Source organism: Sciurus vulgaris (genome assembly GCF_902686455.1).
Source record: "Sciurus vulgaris genome assembly, chromosome: 7".
Lineage (NCBI taxonomy): Eukaryota > Metazoa > Chordata > Mammalia > Rodentia > Sciuridae > Sciurus > Sciurus vulgaris.
The window spans coordinates 85795038-85803276 of NC_136467.1; positions in this window are offsets into that span (position 1 = coordinate 85795038).

The following is an 8239-nucleotide window of genomic DNA, read 5'->3' on the forward strand; positions in this document are numbered from 1 at the left end:
AGGATCTTATTTCATCGTCAAATCTGAAAATAAGTTTTGCTGGGTATAAGATTCTTGGTTGGCACCATTTTCTTTCAGGGCTTGGTAAATGTTGTTCCAGGCCCTTCTAGCTTTTAGGGTCTGGATTGAAAAATCTGTTGATATTCTTATTGGTTTCCCCCCTGAATGTAATTTGATTCTTTTCTCACGCGGCCTTTGAAATTCTGTTTTATTTTGTATGTTAGGTATTTTCATAATAATGTGCCTTGGTGTGGGTCTGTTGTAATTTTGTATATTTGGAGTCCTATAAGCCTCTTGTACTTGGTTTTCCATTTCATTCTTCAGATTTGGGAAATTTTTTTGATATTATTTCATTGAGTAGATTGTTCATTCCTTTGGTTTGTTTCTCTAAGCCTTCCTCAATCCCAATAATTCTTAAATTTGGCCTTTTCATGATATCCCATAATTCTTGTAGATTCTGTTCATGATTTCTTACCATCTTTTTGGTCAACCTTGTTTTCAAGATTAAATATTTTGTCTTCAATATCTGAGGTTCTGTCTTCCAGGTGTTCTATCCTATTGGTTATGCTTTCTATGGAGTTTTTAACTTGGTTTATTGTGTCCTTCATTTCAAGGGATTCTATTGGTTTGTTTTTTTTTTTCAGTATCTCTAACTCTTTATTGAAAGATCTCTTGCTGCCCATATTTGCTATTTTAACTGTTGATTGGTGCGATCATTTAATGCCTGTATATGCTCTTTCATCTCCTCCTTCAATGCCTGCATTTGCTCTTTCATCTCCTCATTTGCTTCTCTGATTGTTTTAATTATGTACATTCTGAACTCCCTTTCTGACATTTCTTCTGCTATTCTTTCATTGGGTTTTATTGATATAGTATCTAGGTTTGTTTGGGACATTTTCTTCCCTTGGTTTCTCATATTGGTCAGATGTCAGTGGGACTTTGAGATATTGCAGAATTCTTCTATTGGCTTATAGTGTCCCTGTGGATTTCCAGTGTATCACCTCCCAGCCTTCAGTAGCCTGAAGTCTTGGAGTAACTTGACAATGCAGTGCTTCCAATGAAACCTGCCCCTAGCCAGCTACTGGTTCCAGGACTTGGAGCTGGCTTTGTGTGGAATGGCTCTCACTGTGGGGGGCCTGCTCCAAGAAGCTAGCCTGGAAAGGCCCTTCCCGCAGGAGGGAGCCGGGCTGCTTGGGGAAGTCCCTGGCTGTCCTGTCCTGGTGCCTGAAGCAACCTGCGGGCAGGAACTTGCCATGCTGGCTCAGGGACTTGGAGCTTGGTTCTGTGCAGAAAGACTCTCACTAGGGGGCCTGCTCCGAGAAGCTGGAGAATCTGGCTCTGTGGGAGGAGCCCACCGCCAGAGTGCGCAGGGCTGCCTGGGGAAGACTCTAGCTGCCCTGCCCTACTCTAATAAGCCACCCGAATCCGGGCCTGCCACCCGGGCCGAGATTCACCGGGTGGGGGAGACTCACCCCATGTCTCTATATCAGTCCGAGTCTCTCAATGCCTCCCCTTCTTGAATCCTGGGTTCTGGAGTGATTGGAGATGCTGTCACCCTCTAGTCTGCTATCTTGGATCGCCATGCAAGATAATTTTAACCAAATATGTCAAGGGTCTTTACAATGAAAGCTATAACACATTGGTCAAACAAATTGAAAGCGACACAAGAAAAGAAAGAATTTCCATGTTAATGGATTAGAAAAATCAACATCGTTAAAAAGTGTGTGCTTCTCAAAACAATCTACAGATTCAGCACCATTTCTGTCAAAATACCAATGACAATTTTCAAAGAAATAGAAAAAATAATCTTAAAGATTGTACAGAACTACACACATACAAAAGAAAAAAAAAATATCCAAAGCCATTGTTTTACTTGGATGTGAGGTGTTCCCCAAAAACTCACATGTGAGACAATACAAGAAGGTTCAGAGGAGAAATGATTGGGTTGTAAGAGTCTTAACCCAATCAGTGAATTAATCCCATGATAGGGATTAACTGAGTAGTAACTGAAGTGGTAGGGCGTGGCTGGAGGAAGTGGTTCATTGGGGGCATGGTTTGGGGATATATATTTGTATCTGGCAAGTGAAGACCTCTTTCTCTGCTTCCAATCATCATGTGAGCTGGTTCCCTCCAACACTCTTTCACCATGATGTTCAGCCTCACCTCAAGCCCCGAGGAATGGAGTCTGTTGTCTGTGGATTGAGACCTCTGAAACTGTGAGCCCCTAAAAAACCCTTTCATCCTCTACAGTTGTTTGGGCCAGATCCTTTAATCACTGCAGCAAAAAGTCAACTAAAACAGCCATCTTAAGCAAAAGGAACAAAAAAGGAGGCATTATATTACTTGATGGCAAAATATACTACAAAGCTGTAGTCATCAAAACAGCATGATATTGACATAAAAATAGGTACATGGGTCAATAAAATAGAGAGTCTGGATGTGAGTCTGTCCATCTACAACCAACTGATTTGCAATAAAGGAGCTAAGAATAGATATTGGAGAAATGACGATCTTTTCAATAAATCATACTAATAGAATTGAGCATGCATACACACACATGCAATAAATGAATGTAAACCATTGTTTCTTCACACTTATGAAAATCAATGCAAAATGGATTAAAAACTTAAATATGTGGCCTGAAACTATGAAACCTCTAGAAAGAAATGTAGATAAACATTTTAGGAAATTGGAATGGGCAAGGAATTTTTTATAAGACATCAAAGTAATGGAACCAAAAGCAAAAATAGACAATTTGAAATTATATCAAGCTAAAAAGCTCTTTACAGCAAAAGAAACAACAGAGTAAGAAGACAATCCATAGAATAGGAGGAAATATTTGCAAGTTACACATCTGACAGGGATTAATATCCAGAATATTTGGGGACTCAAGAAGTCAGTAGTAAAAACTAAATAAGTAAATAAGAAATGGGTGTTCGACCTAAATAGACTTTTCTCAGAATAAGATACACAAGTGTCCAACAGGTATATAAAAAATACTCCACATCACTATTCATCAGGGAAATTAAATCGGAACTACTGAGAGAGCACCTCATTCAAATAAAAATGGCTGCTATCAAGAAGAGTAAAGATAACAAGTGCTGGCAAGGATGTGGGAAAACAGGAACATTTGCACACTATTGTCAGGAATGTAAATTAGTATAGCCATTATGGAAACAGCATGCAGTTTCTCGATAAATTAAAAATAGAACTACCATATGTTCCAGCAATCCCACTACTGGGTATATATCCAAAGTAAATAAATTCAGTATGCTGAAGAGGCTCTGCATTGTCAAGTTTATTGCAGATTTAGTCACAATAGGTAAGGAATGGAAACAACCTAAGTATCCATCAATTGATGAATGGATGAAGAAGGTGTGGTACACATACAGAATGAATATTATTTAGTAATAAAAATAATAAAATCCCATTGTTTGCAAAAACATGGATGGAACTGGAAACTCTTACAATAGGTAAAATAAGCCAGGCACAAAAGTAAAAACACCAGATGATCTCACTCATATGTCCAATCTAATAAACTTAATCTCACAGAAATTGAGAATAAAATGGCATTTACCAGAAGCTGAACAATAGGGGAGAGGGAAAGATGGGGAGAGGCTTATCAAAGGATTAAAAGTAATAGTTACATAGGAGTAAGAATTTCTGGTGTGCTACCGCCCAAGGGGGTGACTATGGATAGCGATAATGTGCTGAATATTTCAAATAGCTAGAAAAAAGTGTGTTTAATATTCTCAACATCAAGAAACAATGACTATTTGAATGTTAGAAGAAATATGTTTAATCTGACTTAACATTACACAGTGTCTACATGTATCAAGACATTACCTATAAGTCCATAAATATGTTCATTTTCAATTTTTTAATGTATCAGTTTAAATGTTTTTAATTTTAAAAATCATGGGTACTAGAACTATTCCTCCTATAGGTTTACTTCTGCCCAAATCTTCTTCCTTCTACTCTCCTTTTGCTCTCATAACCACTATCCTACTCTCAAATCTATGAAATCAGCCTCATAAATATGTACAAATATTTTGTGTAAATCAAAAATAAAATTAAAATATTTTATAAAGAAAAAGTGGGGAGCAAATACTTATGAGAATAGAAGGAGATAATGAGAGTAATGACATTGAATTTCCCAAACTGTCTGGTAACAAGGTGGATATACAAGCACAGGTAGAGTCAGAGTGACAGGTGGATAGCACAGCCCCAAGAAATACTGCAAATTACTATGGTCTAATTGAGATCATCTGAAAATAGAATGATCTGTGTGCATGTTGGCATTGTTTCATAGAAGCACAATTGCTGAAAACAATTAGATGTTAGAATTAAATTATACTTAATGCTGTTATATTTATATCTAATTCAAATTGTGCCTAATGAAGTAAACTAGCATCAAAGATTGACATGCATTCTTGTCATGGCTTCCTTCTTGGCACTCTCCATTGAAGGGAGCAGGCAGAATGTGAACTGAGCCTGCATTCTCTGCCCTGAGACTACATTCTCTGCTTGTGCCTCATCCTGGAAGACCCTGTGTAAGAGCCACAGTGGGGTTCCACAGCATACTCAGGAAGAAGATCACCACACTTAGGGTCATGGGGGGTAGCTTCTAAGGACGGCCACCACCCTGAGATTTTAGCCCCCTAACCCACTGCCCAAGAATTCCTTTTTCCTGAATCCAGGAAGAATGAGCAGAACTCTATTCCTCTTGCTCTCAGAATTCTAGGCCTCAGGGAGAGATGGGGACAAATTTTCATAATCACCTCAATGCTGGTGGTTATCCTTTACTCAAACACCCTGGTACCTCTTTTACGAAACGTATTGCCAAGATGTATATGAGCTTTCATGGAGATATCTGGTAACCTCAGCACTACTAGAAAGAAAAGAGGAAGAGAACAAAGACTAGGACAACAAAGTAAAACATCTGTCAGCCCTGCTAGTCCTGGGGGATGGTGGCTTCATTCATCAGCCATCATACTGATCACCCAGGAAATTACAGGCGTGCTTGGGTTAAGTGGAAGTGTGATGAATGGATATATTTTATGTAATAAGGGTAGTTTAACATCTCAGGTCATTAGCGCATGAGACTAGCTACCTGTTTAGCAATTCGGAGTGTGTAAAACTGTGCCCTCCTGGTGGAAAGAGGCTCACTAGAGATACTGTGAATGTTACTCAGATGTTCACCAAGAGAAGGTGGGAAACGGCCGTGCTGAACAGAGAAATGAAGGCATACTCTCCAGCTGAAGATTGTGTTCTGATCACAGTTGCACCCAGAGCCATCAAAAATACACTGGACTTCAGGTCTAAGGCTCTGTTTACCAATGTAAATCTAGCTTACCCAACAGGATGTCAGCAACTAACGTTTTAGCTTACAAGAAAAATGAGTCTGTAGTTAGAGGTGAAAATACAGAGAGCACAGTCAGCTTTGTGTAACAGTTACCATATGTGCTGAACATATTCCTTGCACTAGAGGGTACATATCTTGAGGGCATGGATAATGCCTAATTTATATTCAACCCTGGGAGAAATTGCGCTTGTAAATTTGGAAGATAAAAGCACAGAGAATGGCAGAAATTCCTCTATGATAATACCCAGGGTTTCTTGATGAATTTATAGTGAGTTCTCTTCTATAGATACACTTGTTCTTGAATTATAATTGGTGCATCATTGCCATCTGGTACCTCATGGCTAAGCAAAGAAACTTCTCTAGAAAGTGAAAAGTCAGTGGTAATAAATAGCAACTTGTGTCCACTGTGATAAAATAACATAGTTTCTAGGCTTTACTTTACTGCCTCCACAATACCTGGGACAGAAAAGGAATAAAACATGAGGATCAAAAAGTACCACCTATGGTGATATTAATGGCAAACAAAGTAATAATGGAAGGTGATATATAATTGTTTTTTTTTTTTTTTCAGAGAATAATAAATACTCAAAGTTGGCTAGTGGCTGAATAATTCTTTGTCAGATGCATTCCACACTTTTCAGCCATGTAATCTTGCTCCTTCCACTCCTTAGTGCCTCAAATTCCTCCCACCTGCAACACTGTGAAAATTCTGCCTATTGGCAGAAAATCCAATCCTAGGTCAAATAGCGTCTCCTAAATAAAACTTTCTATGATCCATATCCATGAAGGCAACTAGCTATATCATGTTTATACTTGATTTAACATAGCCAAACCAGAATTTTCACCATCATTCTCTCAAATTATTCTCTCCTATTCTTTGAAGGAAGGAAGAAAGGAATTTTTTTCCCTTTCTTTGGGGTACTAAGGATTTAACCCAGAGTCACTCTGTCTCTGAATTATATCCATAGCACTGATTTTTATTTTATTTTGAGATAGGGTTTCACTAAATTGCTGAGGCTGGCCTCAAACTAGCAATCCTCCTACCTTAGCCTCCTGAGTTATAGGATTATAGGTGTTCATTAACATGACCAGTTAGGGTGTTATCTTTCAGTCTTTCTGTCACATCATATATCCAATGTACTCTGAACAAGTTCCATCATCTCTCTTACGAATGCAAACAAATTGAATGAAGTGTAAACTTTCCAACGTTCTATCATCCACACTTAAGCCACCATTTTCTATAACCTAAATCTTTGTAAGAACCTTCTTACAAATAATCTGGATTCCACTTCTTTAGTTTTTCAAAAGCAAATGATGTGAGATGATAGACATGTTAAGTTGCTTGATTTTAGTAACTATTTCACTACCTACATGTATCTCAAAACATATTTTACATATATATGCCATGAAATTAACTTTTATAAATTCAAAGTAAATAATTTGACACCTCTGCTCAGAACTATCTAATCCCAAATCCTTAACAGCAGTCTAAAAAATCTCATAATCTTTTCTCCCAGGTTTGCCTTCCAACCTTGACTTTGAACACTCCTCTTTCAATCACTTTATCTCTCTTTGAAATTGCTTCCTTCCTGTTCTTTGTTCACTGCTTCTTTGGACTCTATGGTGGATTTTCCTCTTCCAAAATTCTCCCTCACATTCTCCCATGAATGGTTCCCTCATGTCATTGGGTTTCTGTCTCATGGTCCTATCTTCCTAGAATCCTTTCCTGATAACATGTCCTAAATTTTCCCTACTTTCTTGTTCTTATTCCCTTACCCTAGTTTGTCTCCATATGATTTATATCTGTTTGGCAGCATACTCCATATAAACTAAGTAATTTACTGATTTTTAAAATATCTTTATAACTCCTTTAGAATATTAGATCCTTTATGGCAGCCCTTTGCCTTGTTTGCTATTATATCCCTAGCATTCAAAAGAGTGATTGGCACAGAGCAGGATTCAGTAAGTATCTAATAAATAGGTGAATATAGTGTTACAGTATTTTCTTTGAAACTCATTTTGTTCTTATTTTTACAGCCATTAAGTAGATATACAATCTTCCCCAGAGCACTATAAGCTTCTCAGGAGCAGAAAAGTTGTTTATTATGTATCCTGTATACAATCTAGCATATAGTTTTGAATTTAATGATGCAGGAAAAAAATACATTCTTGCTAAATTCATTAATTAAAGATGAATGTGAGTAGTGCTTAGAAGTTTCATATTTTAAGCTAAGAAGACTGAAAGTTGAGAGGTAAAGAATTTGGAAAAAAAAATGTCATAGTCTCTAGGAGAAAACACACAACCATCTGATAAGTTGAACTGAGAAATGTCAGACTTTTAAAAATACAGAGAATAAGTGTGAAATGCGTAAGTAATTACTGCTATATTAAGCCTGTGATACAAAAAGATTTGGAGGTGAAGAATTAGTAAAGACAAGTGATCAATTTAGAGAATATTACAATCAGCTACATGATGTCATGAAACTCAAACTAGATGATGAAGCCAAAGAGATTAGAGAAAAAGCAAGAGATGCAGGAAGCTCATTACAGGGTCAATTAATAACACTCAACCACCCTGGTCACACACCAGAGGGGAGAGGCATGGAAACAGGAGAAATCAAGGTGACTTTCAAGTTTCACACTTAGATAAGAGAGAAAAACAATGATGCCAAAAAGAATTAGAAGGGAAGAAGACAACAGTTCAGAAGAAAACATAATTTGGGCTAGGCATTTTGGATCAGAAAAAAAATTAAATAAAAGAATAAGGCAAGAATGGGAAGAAATACAGAAATGATTCCAAGGGCTAAAATTCCAGTTTTAAAGAGATTATTTTTGTTTAAGAAGAAAACTTGAGATGAGGGTAAATGTGGACTG